This window comes from Erithacus rubecula (genome assembly GCF_903797595.1).
Source record: "Erithacus rubecula genome assembly, chromosome: 9".
Classification (NCBI taxonomy): Eukaryota; Metazoa; Chordata; class Aves; order Passeriformes; family Muscicapidae; genus Erithacus; species Erithacus rubecula.
Window position 1 is genome coordinate 8,515,314 of NC_136660.1, and position 16,653 is coordinate 8,531,966.

General features: G+C 38.8%; 1 long non-coding RNA gene across 1 annotated transcript; it reads right to left on the minus strand.

Annotated features, from left to right (window-relative positions):
• Nucleotides 1-488: 488 nt before the first annotated feature.
• LOC306805058 lies at nucleotides 489-10,561 on the minus strand. The gene is made up of 4 exons (XR_013775103.1): nucleotides 10,387-10,561; nucleotides 10,121-10,290; nucleotides 6,700-7,573; nucleotides 489-3,604 (listed from the first exon to the last, which is right to left on the minus strand). It is a non-coding gene; the product is annotated as an uncharacterized lncRNA (long non-coding RNA).
• Between the last annotated feature and the right edge of the window lie 6,092 nt (nucleotides 10,562-16,653).

Genomic DNA, 16,653 nt, shown 5'->3' on the forward strand with positions numbered 1-16,653 from the left:
TTCCCTGCATACAATGCAACCATGTCTCATGAAATGACCAAAGAACACACCACAGCACGAAATAGAGGGCCTGTTAATGAGTGGTGGCACAGTACACTCAGAAAAGTAGCTAATGATAAGAAGAGGCTGAAAACATCTGTGCATTGCCTGGTTCTTTAGACATGGAAATGACTCATTACTGGATCAACCACATGTATGGGCAACAGAGCAGGCAGTGCATTTACTGTCCAAAACCACATTATTATTCTAATAATATACTGGCCTGCAGGCAGCCTCCTTATGCTAGTCTTCTCTGCTGGATCTGTGACCTTGAAATTCTGAGATAAATGTTTGTTGGGTGGCACAGTCTTTTTTTTTTGGTAAACATTTGAAAGAAATTGGAGGAATTATTGATGCAAGAGTTTAGGCTCAAACTAAGATGCTTTGACTAAATCAAAATGTCTCCCCAGTGGTTTTTATAAAGACTAAATCTTGTACCATGGCTGGGGGAAAACAAAACCTTTTAGTGATGATACCAAGTGGCTTGAACAGCCTGCTAGTGTCTACTTGGTGCTTTTTTCTGCCTTTCAGACAATAGATACTTAAGTATACTTGAGAGCTCATCTCAATCAAAGTACCTTTGCTGATCAGCTGTCAAGCAAACATACAGCAGACAAGAACTACAGTTTGTTCAGAAGGAAAAAAATCATTCCATGCTCTACTTCTGCTCAATTCCAAGCAGTCTTCATCAGCACAGTGCTGCATCCTCTAATGTAAAGTGTAAGAAATTTTGCTTCTTAAATGCTTTCTCTCAGTCTCGCAGAGAGCTGTTTTGTGGCTGACAGGTCCTTCCCATCCCAATCATTTCCCCAATTCTAATTTTCAACACAGATCCCAAAAAAGAGAGAGGGAAAAAAAAGTATTTAGGTCTTTTGGCTTAATTTTCCATTTTCTCCCCACAACTAAATGCAAGATTGGGTAAGGGCTGAGCAATCACACAGGCACTGCTAAGTGATTTTGTCTTTGTATAAAATAGTCACTTTGGTCATTATCAGCTTGGGCCAGATTCAGTCATGCTGCAGAGGAAAAGAAATCAGAATCTTTCTCAAATCATTGAATTATTCACCAACAGTTATGAGTTGTTAAGGCAGGAAAAAACAGTTGAAAGAGCCTTAATCACAGTTCTTCATTTTTATTGTATGTAGGTCATCTATACAAATATTGACTGTTCCTCTAGGAAATAAAGGTTCGATTAAGCAGAAAAGATGTTTTAAAGCAGTAATAGCTCTCTGTTGGACTCCAGTGACACCTACTGGTAAAGAAAGTAGTTATCAAACATTTATTGAAAATGCAGCAGCATTAATTTATGCACCTGCCCTTAGGATCGCTAATAATTATTTTGGCAGCTCAGGCTATGAACCATGCTACAATAAGGTGTTAGAGTTAATGAAACAGTATATTTATTTTTCAAAACTGGATTTTGACTTCATCTGATTATTAACTACTTGAAACTGCATTTTTATCATCCTGAAGGTAATGTCAAGTTAAACATTTTGCTACTGGCAGCTGGAGATTAAGGTAGGCCAGTGGATTTTTGGCTTGCTGGAGTACACTGGAATCTATTTCTAATTTTACTTTTAGTGATTTCATTAATATAATTATAGTCAAAAAGTAAATTATTTAATACATCCCCACTTGGTTTCAAGTGCATTCCTTTTAGCACTGATTCTAAGAATGAAGAGCTCATGAGTAGAGCAACTGACCGAGCTCATGGCTTTGCTTCTGACACCTCCTTGCTGTTTGTGGTGCTGAACTGGTTTATCACAGCTGTGTTAGTCTGGCAGGTCATACAGATATTCCTGAATGTCATTTCAGCTAGCATTTGTAAGAGAATAAATACCAATAAACTCCCTAGGTGACAGCTGTGGGACCAGAATTTCAACAGAACCTCACATGATGCAAGGCTTTACCCACAGAAAATGGATGCAGTGTGCATGGTGTGCACTCAGAGCCACCTCAGCTGCCAGTTGGGACAAACAGAAGCAGCACAGCAAAGAAAAGCAGTACTGCAGTTCTGGGCACCAAACTCGTTTCCCTTTCTACATTTGGCTCCATTGTGTAAACTTGTTCAGTGTATGGACAAGAACATTTCTATTTGAGGCAATTTGTGACTGAGGAATTCCTTCTGTGATTGACAGGGCAATAACATGCAAGGTTTTCAAACCACAGTCTTGCCAAACAACTGGCCATAAATATCACTGATAGAGCTCTAGCCATCCCTATTGCATTAGGAAAATTTGCCCTTACTTCCTCTGGCAGGCTCAGAATTGTCTTAGTTTCATCTCTAACACTGAGGTCCTTTCAGATACAGCTGAACAAAGCAATGAAGTTTTACCTCTTTGTCCTGCAAATCCTTCCTTTGAGGAACTGAAGCTTCCTGTCCAAAAGTCTTTTTTGGTTAAGTCTGACAGTCTCCAGTGCAAACTGTCCCAGGACAACAAAAATGCTCTATTATGGAGTGGTGAGGCCACCTGGCAATGAACACCCACCACCTCAAAGTATCAAACCAGGCATCTCAGAACAAAGAATGCACAGAAATCTTCCTTCTTTTTTTTTTTTTTTTTTTTTTTTTGGGTATCAAAGTTTAAGTTGAAAAATCCCTTCTGACAGAGCACAACAGCCAGATTTGCACAGCTAGGAATATCGCTATAGGTTACTGGAAAGCAGGCAGACAGAACAAGGCACTTTGGTTATATGGTAGAATAATTGCCAAAAAATGCTGTTACCAGTAACAGCAATAACAAAACTTCTAAGCTGGACTATAAAGACAACAATTTCTAAAGGAACTGCAGAAACATTTTTAGAAGTCAGGCTATAAAACTGCTAAGCAATAGTTGAATATTGATTTTGCACATCTATAATAATGACTCTACAAACCTATGTACGTAAGTGGAATAGGAAGATATTAGAGAAATTGCAGTATGTTGCAACCTCAAGATCTGCTCAAAGAATTTTTTTTTAATACATGATGTATTAAACTTTATCAGAGCAGAACTATGCACGATCCCATGGAAATCAGATGCTCAGATATTAGTCCCTGGCACTCTGTATTTGGCCCCAGGCTTAACTGTAACTTCTGTCAAGCGCACAGTGTTGACAAACTGATAGGAAGCTACCATAGTGATGAGCAAATGCATATAAAGGGATGCATATAGAAAGAACCATCCCATAAAAATCAGACTCTGTACCTTGACTAAACAGATGTTCACATAATATAATTATTATACCAGGATTGAAGCTTCTCATAAATTAGATGTTAATTTCTCCACAGTGGAACAAAAATATTTAAATTAAATTGAAGAAAATCCATCCAGTTCTTTGTCAAAGATAAGTGGAAAGCTTTCCTTGGCAAATGAGGGAAGCCAAGTAACCTGTTTCCAAGTTTCCATTCAAACCCAGTAGTTTAAATTTCACATTATTTAAAAAAAGACAAGCTCAAAGCTGTCTTTTATGTGAACAGATGCTGCGCTGTCTTCTTGAAGCTGCAGGATTAGAGGCAGATTTTTCATGCAGCTGCAGAATGAAGTCAACAAGCCCACTCTGTTCCAGGGTTGCTATTCAGAACCTTTTGGGCAGCAATGAAAGAAGATCACATCAATTTCATGCTGGTTTTGCTGCTCTACAAAGATATGAGTGGCAGACAGAGACACGAATCATGCCTAGATCACAGGGGAAAATGTGTCAAACTCCTCAGGAAAACAAGGTATGGAAGATTTAATCAAGTATAACTTTTACAAACACCTCTTTTACTTCAGGGTACTTTTGGTAGCACAGCACTGTTTCTGTAACAGCCTCTGCTCTGGCTGAGTTACAGACATTCAGCTCCATGTGCTATTAAGAACCATGAGTAGGGCCCCTGGATCCCGACTAGAACAGATTTGACAGACATTGCCCTCTGTCCCCATCAGCAGCATTTCCCTTGTGGCCCATGTAGGTTCTCAGCATTGTGCTCTGCATCTGATATTACTCCTGAACTACAATCCAACACACTTGTTTTAAAATATTAATTCAACTGCAATAACAAGAGAAAATCCAGCTGCAGGTACAGAAAAACCTTTTCAGGCAGGGAAACAAAGTGCCCAGAGAGACTGTGCAGTTCCCATTCTTGAAGGTTTCCAAACCTACCTAGATAAAGCCCTGAACAATCTGATCTGACCTTAGAGCTGACCCTGATTTGAGCAGGAGGCTAGATGAGAGACCTCCTGAGGTCCCTTCTCAGCAGGACTATTTTATAATTCTGTGATAAACTCCATATGCTAGTAAGTGCCAAGTGATTCATATGCTTTTCAGAAATGACATTAAATATACACACACATACAAATAGCTATACACTGAAATACTTTAACTTCAGCTTTCTAATATTAGGAGCCTAAACTAAAGCCCACAAAGTACCTTATTCTGTGTAGTACTGATGCTGTAGGTTAGGATGACTGCAGTGCATGGCTAGAACATACAAGTTTCAGCAATCACTGGGTTGTTCGGATCAATACAATAAGAGTAGACATTGTTTTTGCAGAATTCCAGGGGAGAGGATAAAGGGAATTATAAGCAATTTGGAGGTGCCTGAATTGCCTTTGTTTTGCTACTAGTTAAACAGCAAGTCCCAGCGTTTAAGGGTTAAGAGTCTTGGAAGTAAAGGTTTGTTAAAAGCTGTTCACTGACTAGACATCAATGACCATAATCAGAGTTAACTATGCTGAGACATAAACTTATAAAATTAGGTAAAAGTAGAGGCATAACAGAGCTAGAAAGAAAGATGTTGCAGTGGAGTCTGTCAAAACCCACTTACTGATCTTTGCCATATCCTTGTCATTAAGGACACTCAGCAACCTCAAACAAGTGTATTCTTATTACACTAAACTTATATCCTGTTTATTTCTACTGATTTCCCATCTTTCATGCTGAACTCCAGGAATGTAATCTGTATTTTTTTTTCCCAGCTCAAGGAAGTTAGTGTTAAGCATGCCTGCTACCAGCATTGATTCATCCAAAGTGTCCTTAGATTGGTCACTTGGATATTAAAAAAACAGAACTTCAGAATTTATCTGGATGAAGTGCTGAAGGGTAAGCTCTGATCTGCTCCAGGCCATACATGTGCGTTTCCTTGATGACAGCTGAAGTTTGGTCTGTTTCTAACTGGAAAGTCCTTCACCTCACCAAAGTAGCAGGCTCTACTAACTCACTTGGGGTCACACCTGTACTGCAGGTGTTTGTTGTCTGAGCCTACACACTCAAGCTATCACTTCATCAGGTAGAAGACTGGAAAAGGCAGAACTGCCAGAATGTCCCTCCTGCTGGTACCCAGTATGGGCAGATGGGAGCAAACTGGTGTAGCTTCAGCAAACCTGGTCTCATATCCTTTTGCAGGAGACACTTGAGAAGGTGCAAGACAAGCAGAGATCTCCTTCCTCTCCACTCATGTTTCATTGTACTTACACATTACAAACAACATTCACCATTCTGCTTGCTGGCAACTTGCGGCTCAGGAGATTTCAGCGCATTCCTTCCTAGAGAACAGGGATTACTATCAGATCTTTTTACTGACAAGATAAGCAGCCAATCTCCCAGGAAACATCTACTCCACAAGATGTTGAAGAGGGCAGCTTTGTACTTCTGTTACCAGCTACTTGCTTATTAAATACTTGGTTACATGGTTATGCTGACAATTAACATGCCCTGCTGATCTGGACCCCAATTCATCTTTCTCATTAGACCCTGACACAACTCAGCATTACAAACTTGTCCCACAGTGGCTGTGGCTGCCAATGGGCCTTCTCTGCTCTTCCTGCACAGATCCTGTGGGATTAGTGAGACCACTTTCTAAGCTGCCTTGCTGTCATCCTCAACTTCTTGGTCACCTATGTTGCAGAACAACCTATTATTACTGCAAGCTGACAGCAATCTCTCTTTTGAACAAAACAGGAAGCTCAAATTTAGCCTAAAATAAAGCCAAACACCAATTCATAAATAAATAAGGTGAAATGGAAAAGTCCTTGATGAAGGCAGTTCCCTATCCAGGTCCTTCTCCAAGCTCTACTAAGAAAGCATAAAATACAAACTCTCACGTATCTTAGGTACAGATGATCTCAGGCAACTGGCCCATAAAAGCAAGACTTCAGAAAACATAAGATCAAACTTCTCTGCAGCTTTCTTTACACATTTCCTGGCTGGAAACTTGCTGCATGCCCCTAGCACCTTATACAATGAGTCAGATTCAGTAATCAGTAGGAAACAAAATTAGCAGTGAAGGCAAATATATTCATGCAGTGCAATTTACAACAAGGCATCTGTCTGTGCATGAATTAGTATTTTCCTTAATTATCTGTAATAGGAAATCCCAAGATTCTCAGCTGGTCCTGTCAGTCAATATTAACTACAGAGTTGGAAAATGATACAAAAATAGAAAGGAAATTGAATCCTGCAGAGGCTGCAGTAGCACTTTACAAGGAATGCAAATAGAACTTCACTGGGAACAGTTTCACTGTTGGCATGGTCTGTCCCACTCCACTGCAGAGTTTGCCAACACATCACACAACACAATACAATGTGACATTTAGTTAACTTGCAGCTCTCACATAGTGCAGAGACTCCCAGAGATAGAAACGCCCGTGAAAGCAGCAAATTCAGAGCAATGAGTGATGATTATTCATCTATGCTCACCCTTCAATGTTCAATGGTTTCCCTTTTCAAAATTCTGACAATTTGACCATAAAGGTGATGCAATCCTGCAAAGAACTGTGTAAGGCATACTCCTGATTTTGCGTGGTTGAGGAAGTTGTGCAGCTGCTGTACTTTAACAACAGATCTATTGTTCCTTCACAGACCTGGCTGTCTAATAGCCAGTCAGCTGCTACAAAAAATGTAACCTGCACCTAGTAAGCAGGGACTTCACAGACTTGGTGTGGGCTAGGATTGTCACCCAGATATTAGGCGGTCTCACTTGAGGCTTCAGAGTACTGCAGGCACAGACATTCCTCAGACTGCATGGCAAAGTCCATCTGCAGTTGCATAGGTTCAAGAGCACAGGTTATCAAATACAGCAACTACAGACATGGTCTGCAGACTTCCAGGTCAGCCAAGCATACTTATCTTGGCCAGGTAGCAGCTGTAGAAAAAAGGACACAGAGCATCTTGCCAAGTGTCAGTGCTTCTGCACAGTCATAGCTGTAACCATCCAGGAGACAGGGGGTGAAAGCTGGCAAACCACACACTTCTCCATTAGTCTTACACAAAAAGAAAGCATGCAATCTTTCCTTTTCACCATTCTTCATTCAGTCTGCTTCATCTGCTCACTGTGCCTCTGGCATTCCACATCCATCTCTCCTTACCACATTTATTCCCTTCCTTTCCTAATTATCCTGTATTTCCCCCCTTGGCTTCTCTGGCATGCTTAAGAGCAGAATGGATGGCATGAAAAGGCACTCATGCTGTGTCTCTATCAATGCACTTAGCTTTGATCCACCTAGATACAACGGTGCTCTTTGGCTAAACCAGCAGAAAGTTTAGGTTTTTCTAAGCCACTGGCATTCAGTTCCTTTAAAGGGAAGCAAGCACAAACATGAATGAATAAATAAACTAGACTAAAGGCTTTGTTGATCCTCACATGCAAATCCCCAGCAGCAAAAGACTGGCCCAATGCACAGTACCACACACCCCACACCTTCAAATTTCTTAGCTTCATACACGCCAGTAGTAAGTAAATCAAGCTTTCACTTTCTCAGTAGCCAAGAATCCCCAGGGATGCATCACCAGATAACTGCAACTTACTCAAACATTACTTTATACTTAACAAAAAAAACAAAAACAAAAAAAAAAAAACCAAAAAAAAAAAAAAAAAAAAAAAAAACAAAAAACCAAAAAACAAAAAACATTTTATAACAGTACATTACTATGTAAATCCAAAAAAAGGGGTATTTTTCACCTGCAGAAGACTCCCACAAATACTTGATTTCTCTTTCAGGAGAGGAGTTCACTCAAATAATTATGTTCCAAAAGAGAGCACAGTTAATCTTCTTGTAGAGTACTGCATTTACAGTCAATTACTTATTAACAGTGCATTGTGTCATACTGACTTTGAATACCTAAATCCACTGCTTGCTCCCAACCTCTTCTGTTATATAATTTGTGGCTTGGAAAATGTCCACGTAGTTCTGTCATAAAGCCATAACAGCTTCAAATATCAGTGAGAATTATTTCTATTGAGTAGGTTTGAATGGTTCTGCTTGTTGTACAAGTGTTCCTAAGAGATACTCTGTAAACAGGCCTTGATGTGCCAGAGTATTATCCCTTCCACTGTTTGCAGGTGTCTGTCCATATAAAAAAGCCTATGTATATTTAATATTTACTCAATAGCTTACAATGCATCAGTAATTAGGGAGCATTTAAGATAGACATGAATCTAAAGGGTTTTCTACACACAAAAAACTTCTTAATTCAGATTAAAATAGCTATGAAAACAAGAGACTTGCTTTTAGTTTCAGTTTCCCTAAACACTTTAAAAAAGAAAAAAGCTCTTAGCCAAAGTTAATACTCAACATATCATTCCTTCCCAGGTATTTTATTGTTTATCTTTTATATTCCTTGGGTAAAAACTTTAACCCAGTAACCCAAAGTTCTACCAGATGAAGAAGCTGCACCTCTCCTGCGTATGATCTTTTTCCCTAAGAGAGCAGGACTGTTCATTCTGTTGGTGCTGCACCAGAGGCCACAAAAGTAAAATTTAAAGCTTTCTGAGAGCAGGTGAAGAGATCATTCACAGACTGTGGCCCAAGGGAAACACCATGGCCTTTAAAGGGTTGAAGAAAGGCTCTAAGGAAGGTAGAGAACAGCATGAAGGCTGAGTGCAAAAGCAGTATCCTTTGAGATACACTAGCCTGACATACTGGAAAAAATGGTGATTTAGGTTGAACATTAATTCCTACATCTATGGCTCCATGATAGATTACACATCATATATAAAAGCATACAGAACATTGTTTTTTTAAAAATATCAGTGTCTTGTGGGGCAAAAGTGATTTAACAGCAAGTTGCAGACAACTTGTAAGAAGGAGGTTGTAAAAACTGCAGAACTAAGGGGGGGAAAAAGGAAAGTAATTTTCCTGCTGTAGGGCGGGGTTCTCCTCTATACTGATGGAAAAGAAACATACTTGATACACTAGTCCTACACTGAAAAGAGATTCTTATGTCTCACTAAGAGAATATAATTTTCCTTCCTTGCCTTTTCTAGTGTAACTGGTAGTCAGACAGGGTTGACCAAATCACTTTAAATATTGGCTATAACAATATCTATGATGATCATCATTAGTATCTCTGATTGCTAAAAAATATGTTCCCTATGCTTTAAACATCTGGTCTGTTTTGCATAATCATGCTGCTGAGACAGCTTCTGCTGCCATAGTCCCCACCTGACCAGGCTATATCTGTGCAGCATCAGAGCCCTCCAGGCCACCAGGCAGGTGTAACCAAGAGCTGTAGTTCTACCTCCAGCTGGGTCATCCCTCAGCAAACTCCCACCCCCAAACACACAATTTACTAGGAGCCATAAGGGAGAAATAATTTCCTTCTTTCATTTCAGAATAACAGTTTCTGTGCAAGCAAGATAGCAGACCACAAAGCTGGGTTTCAGGCAGCCTCTATTTTTGGTATGGACTTTCTGAATAGCTTTACATGACTCTTAATTAATGTCCAACTTCTGAGTTACAAGGAAGAGATACTACTTCCTTCCCACCTTTTTTTTCTTTCTTCTGTGTGGTTCTAGAAGGGAGAAATCCCCATTTCTTGACACTCTTAGAATGGAAACATCTTGCCCCTTGCAGTCTTTTACAGCTTCCCACTAAAAAGAGCTCATTCTGTGGTGAGAAATGTGGCACTGGGGAAAAGGGAATGTTATTGCTTCTCTTTTCTCAGTAGCCTGCTTTATGAGAAGAGCATTTGGCATGGCAGGCCTTCCTCATAAAGTGCAGTAGGACTTGACTGATACATTTGGAGTGGTCACATTTGAGTTGCAGTTTGTCCCATGATGCACCATAACAAAACTTTATCTTCTCACACTTTTAAGATAAGACAAAGTCAAAATGCTCACAGAATAATCCAGTGCCACATAGGTTATCCTGTCATTATTATACTCCTGGAATTCAACAACAGGGGCTACATCAAACACCAAATAAAGCAGAAATCCTCACTAAAACAATTGCTTTATATTTGCTTTCTGGAACAGTAAAAGCAGCCAAAACTCCTCTGACTGCAAAACAGCTAGGAAGAAAACTACAAGTAATTTAATGAGCATATCTCAAGAAGCCAAAAGAGAGCATTATCACCACTTGGCCTCCATCAGCTTCCTACACTCACTTTTGCAGTGCTTCATTTTCAGTTCTCTAAACTTACTCATTGCACAGAAAGGAAGAACCACACCTTTAAGATACAATATGATAACAGATTACATGAATGACAAACTGTAGGGACAGACTAAAGGGCAGTAGATGAAAAGAAACAGAAAAAATTTCTGCAAGCTGTAAAGCACTACGAAAAAGCACTAAGAAAAAAAAGACTGTATCACATAGAAATGAAGTCACCAAAGCTACACATGCTCAGACCTGAGTTTAAGTAGCACTCCTGGGCCAATAGACAGAGTGTGTGGGTGGGACTCTCAGAGGTCAATTAGGGTCATTAAAGCCTTGTCTCTCAGGGCTGACACATTGTCATTCATGTTAAGCAGGAAAAAAATGCAACACAATTCTTCAGAGAATTCACAGCTAAGTAAACACTGTATTTGTACAGACCTAGGATATATTTGAGGAATTATACTGTCTCAAACAGATATCACAGGCCCCATTGCTCTTACAGTTTAATTTACAAGTGATTATTGGCACAGCTGGCTCTGCACATGACTTGTGCCTACACAGCATGTGATCACATTCCTCACAGCCTTGTGACAGCTCAAAACATTCTTCTCTGCCTATGCTCACTTGCATCAATTTGGTTTAGTGTTCTGAAAATGGCAGGAGCCCCACACTATCAGCTTTGAATCAACGTGGCTAGTTCTCTTTCCCTCCCACTGCTATTAAATAATATCCCAAAATGCCTTGCAGAACACACTGCATGTGTACCTTCCCAATAGCAGGGATCTTTGTGCACCTAGCATCAGGACATCCCAGAGTACAAGATGGTGCAGAGTCTTGATTATTATCCCTGTATATTTTCCTTTATTATTATTTTTAGTGTTCTACACCATATGCTATTTTGTCATGCAGAGAAGCTAAAAGTAGTAAAAGAAGGCATGGAAGGAAGTGCAGCACTACAATTAGAATGGTTAACATTACTAAAAAGTACCGTTCAACAGCAGTTGCTGGGAAGAAGTGTTGTAGTGACATCTTCATTCTGCTTCCACAACCCAAACTATCACCTCTGCATGGTTCTTATTGTATGGTGTTGACATATCCTCTGTTCTCTTCTTAACTCAGAGCATTCATTTACTCTGTTGATAAAATGAAGGGGAAGCATGAACAGCCTCATATCTAACTGATCTGACTGTTTGTTAAAGTCCAAATTATAGAGAGCAAAACAGAGGCTGAAAATCACTTGAGTATAATTCACATCAGGAACTTAAAGAGAAACCATAATGAATTTAAATGCAACATGAAAAATACTTGGGGATGCAATTTAAGCTTGTGTGATCACACTGTAATCTTGAAAGAGATGCCTTCTTTTTAACTTTTTACCTTGGTGAGTATGGCAAGAAAAGGTAAAAGAAGAGCTATAAATGTTAGCAAACCAGCTGTTTGTGGGGGAGCAAGTGTGTTTTCAAACTCTCAAAACCTGGTGTGAACAAACAGGCCCTAATTGCCCTGACCAGCCTCACCTGTGCCTCCACCCACCCCTCCTGATGAGGAGCTCTATTTAGCTCAGCCCTGGTTCCTCCCTTTCTTTTTCTCTGCAGGAATGCTGCTGGGCTGTGGCTCTAGTCCTGCTGTCTCTGGGTCTTTTCAGTCTTTGGTTCTGGCTTTTCAACTTGATTGTAGGACTTGTTCCTTGAGATGTCTTGCCCTCATTATCCTGGGCAAGTCATACCCTAAAGTAATTCCCCAATGTTGTCTTTGGGAGTATGTCTAAGGGTTTAGACTCTCAGCTGCTCTCTCCTGACTGGCAGCTTCTCAGCTGAAGTGGGGCTGGACCGTGGCTGGTGGAAGTCTCTCTTCTCCTGGTTGTGCTGCTATGTCTGGTTTCCAGTGCTGGCCCCCAGTATTTTCTGATGCAGTGCTCTTTGCACCAGCTTTACTTGCTGAAAAATCATACTTTGAGTATTTCTTCTGTTCTTTTACACTTGTAAATGAGTGGTACTAAATTAATAAGGCATTTATTAATGGATTTAATTCAATTACACTTCTACTGGTGATCCCTGTCTAAAAACATATTATGTGAAAAGACCTTCATCCTGTGATCCTTCCTCTTAGAGAACTTTGAGAATGACTTCAGACTATTGTAGTCAGCTTCTTTTAGACATACTAAGTCAATTTTAATTTAAAGCCTCATATTCAATTCTTTTAATAATATATTAGCAGAGTATTCTTCTATTTATATATGTGCTACTCTCATTCATGTTAGAAATCACTGTTGTAAACTGCAGTGATTTTTATATGCAACACAAATTGGTTTAATCGGTTTTCTAGAGATAAAATGCTTTGTAATAGCCTAAAGCAAGGGTTATTTGTTATTAAGTGATAAGTAAACAATTTCATTCCTCCTGGTATGCACCAAACCAAAATTCTCAGCATTCTCTGTTGTCCTTCAACTTCCCAAGACTGAGAAGAGTCAGCTTTCACTGAGTTAGTCAACTACTCTCAACTTCAGGGTTAAGATGAAGGTAGTAGGACTCATAAAGTGTGCAGAAGTCTTCTCAATTGATAATTCTAAGTAACAACCACCAAGTGGGATCCCCTGATATATGTCATACTGTATTGATTTATTACATGTAAAAATTACTTCTGACAAATGCAACTGAGAATTATTTCTACTGTTTAAGCTAAAGTCACCCATGCAACAAAGCCCTGTTTAGGAAAGGCTATTCATGTTCAAACTTAATTTTTCATTAATTGATCTTTCTTGTATTGCTCTAATCTTGTGGCAGTGCCCTAAGACCCTTGACAGACCAACTGCTGCTGTCTTTGCTAATTAAAATTTGCATATTAAATTGGACAATATTATAGTATGTTATGAGCAGGAATTTGATCTCTGCTGTGGTTTATAGCAGTGGTTCTCAGTCTTTTTCTGATGCCCCAGACTGTTCACTTCTGCAGCTCCCAACTGAGGAACTTCCTTACCAAGTGAGTTCCTCATGGGTAATCATGTTTCATATATTTTATGTTTCAGTTCTCATGATATTCCTGATATTCTTTTCTCCAATAATTAATAAGCTGTTTTGCTGATGTGTTTTCTTCTTGTTATAATCAAATTGATAAGCTGGCTGGAAAAATCACACTATACTTTTTCATAATACCTGAACAATTTCCAGCCACACTAGACCATGTGGCTTGAAGTAACAGAAAGAGTAAGTGCTTCTCATAAAATTGAATGTACTAGAGATCTATTTAGTGATTAATCAGAATATAATAGATAATATAATCTAATCATATTCACTAACAGTAAACAAGTCAAAGTTTAACTTGCTTTTCAAGCACTGAGTATTGCCTGGACCAAGTGGTAGTAGAGGAATAAAGTGGTGCACAACTGAGACTACATCAAACATTACTACCAAAGCAGAAACAAGGGAGAGGAGTTTGAGAAATATGGACCTCCACAGTCTCTGTGAAGGTAAAAGACATTCAACCAGAGAAGATTATTTTTCTCTATTTACAGAAGGCTTTTTTATGTGTTTTATCACAACTGATAACCAAGAGAGAGATCCTTTTAAAGGCTTGAGCTCTTTTTTAAAGCACACTTTGCTCTATTATATCAGAAAGCCTTTCTTGGAGCTATTATTTCACTTAAAAAAAAGTGTTTCCTATAACAAGTATACATTGGGTATTCTGCTGGAGAAGAGATGGAAAAAAGGCCCTTTAGTTTTGTCATGTGATAAAATAGGTTGTAAGTAAAGGTATTGCGCCTTGTCAATGCATTCATACTAAAAATCAATAGCTATTCATATGAAATTGTACTCAAAGAAATAAAACCCCTCTTCCTTCTTGCAGAGCAAGCTATTGCCCATCCCTTCTGTGTAAGATAATGCTTACTTAGACACAGTTAATTGCTTGTGAAGCAGATATGGAACTTTAACAGCTGCCTCTGGCTGGGGCCTGTGTCTTATCTCAGAAGGTAGTTGATCTTTCTGTGATTGCATTTGCTGGAACAATGTAATCAAATGAAGGAACAAAACCTAGTTGCATTGTTTAGGGTTCAATAGACTGCATTAGATTGTAAAACATTCTAAAGTAGTTCACCAAGCTCACCTTAATGCTATTGTTTTAAAGAAAATACTGCCACCCTCCTTGTCTAGATTCTAAAATCAGAATTATGCTGCTGTTGGACTAATTTACAAACAATCAGGTCAACATCTCTTTCACAGCACAAACCAGCTATATCTGTAAAATAGTTTCTCTGTAATGATATTCTAATAGTACAGGTCATGGGCTTCTTTTAAACTGTTGATTATTTTTTAGAATAATCATAGGCTTTTCCAAATTATATTAATTCAACTAGTGAATTATATGCAGCAACATGCAGTAGTGTGCCTTTCCTCTGGGGTGGGGGGGAGGCATATTTTCATGTTTTCATCTTATCATTAAGTGATGTCATTCTCCTCAAAGGAGACTTCCTTCATTACCTGCAAAAAATGCCTCTAAGTCTTCCCCAAATATTTGAGTGAAAGCTTTCTAAAGGTCTTGTTAAAAAGTCTGTGTATTTGTTAGCCTTCTGGGTGTGCAAAGAGCTTTTGGACACAGAATTAGAGTGGGACTAGCTGATGTGAAACTCAGAATTGTAAGAGATAACAAACAAACATTAGTTTGCTGTAGGTATGGCTCCCTGTTAAGTAAAATACCTTACTTTTGTGCTTTTCCACTTAAAAAACTAAATATTCTTCCTCGAAGACTGAAAGATGGTCAAATGAAAAAAGGCTAAGTAAAAGGATTAAATGGCTGAGAGATACAATTTGGGAAAATGGAAAGGAATGAAGAATGAGAGGAAAAAGTAAAGATTGGGATGAGAAGAACAGAGTAGGGTGAAAAAGGTGACAAAAGAAATACTTCATCACTAAGGCAATATTTATAGTGGAGCAAGAGCAACATAAGCCAGGTAAATGAACTATTGCTTGAACTATCAAGCTTCCCCAGAACACCATTTGAATAGAAATGGCTGTAATTTTAGGAGGCCATCTTTCTGTTAGTTGCTTCCAGTTTCACTCAATTTCTTTCCATCAGGACTCCAACCCCTAGGATGACATTGTCTGCACTGGTAGGTCGGTGTGTACAATGCTACATAAAGTTATTCATCTCTTCCTTCTACAAACTCCTGAGAGAACCAAGCCCTCTAATGTCTACCATTATGAGATTTACCACGTGTTCAGGGCTGACTGAGGATTCACCTCAGAGTTTTGCTTTTACCAGAGTGTGCCTTATTCTAACACAGTGGGCTCTGGTCAGACCTGTAGGGATTGAATGCTCTTATTTTTTCACTTGTTTAGCAAGCTTATATATATTCATTAGTGAAGTGAGCGTATTAATATTTACTTTCCTGGCCAACAAAAGGGCTGTTAAAACTAGTTATGCCTTAATCTACCATATACATAAACAAAATTAAAATCAACATGACTTAGCATATGCTTTTGCTTTAGTTATCATAACATTATTAGGTTTGATAGAGGTTAGGTGATCCCAGTTATATTGTCACACTGGTTCTTACAAACCTTCTGCAATCTTATTTTATACCTTTTCATGTATATCTGGAAACTTGCCAATTTTAGAAAATAGTTTCATTAACAGACTTAGCATTAGCTGTGATTTTACCTAATTTGCCATTTCCAGATAGTTTAATTTTTAACTTGACTTTTAAGGCACAAAAAGAAAGAACCAAAGGGATAAAACAAAGGGAAGAAAACTAGTAAAGGAAAGAACACTGAGGCCTGAAGTTAATCTTTAGAATGAGGAGGGAAGTAACGTTGATCATTTGCATTAAATTTTGGAAGTCTCAAATGTTTGCTGGTTGCTTTAAAGAATATTTGACAGAGAATTTCAGAATTCAATTTATACAGAAAACCATCTTTGGTTTTCCTCCTTTGTGAGTGGTGGCAGTGAGAAAGACACCTCATTCTTTTCTCTTTGTGTGCTGTTCATTATTAAGAACACCAGTCTTTTAGTGAGCAAAACCTGCAAGGGACATTTTCTATCTGTTTGGACATTCAAAGGCCATTCCTGTCTGAGTACAGCTGCCCTTCAGATGAGTCCCTTTTTTAAGAGATTATTCTTGTGACAGACTCGCTGTACGAATTTATAATCCTCTCACATGTGTCAGAACCATTGGTAAGATCAAAATATTTCATGTCAATAAGTATTCCTTATATATGATACATTTGATTTGACTTACTAGACTCATAACAGCCCTTGCAGCTCTTTGCTTTCTACCTAA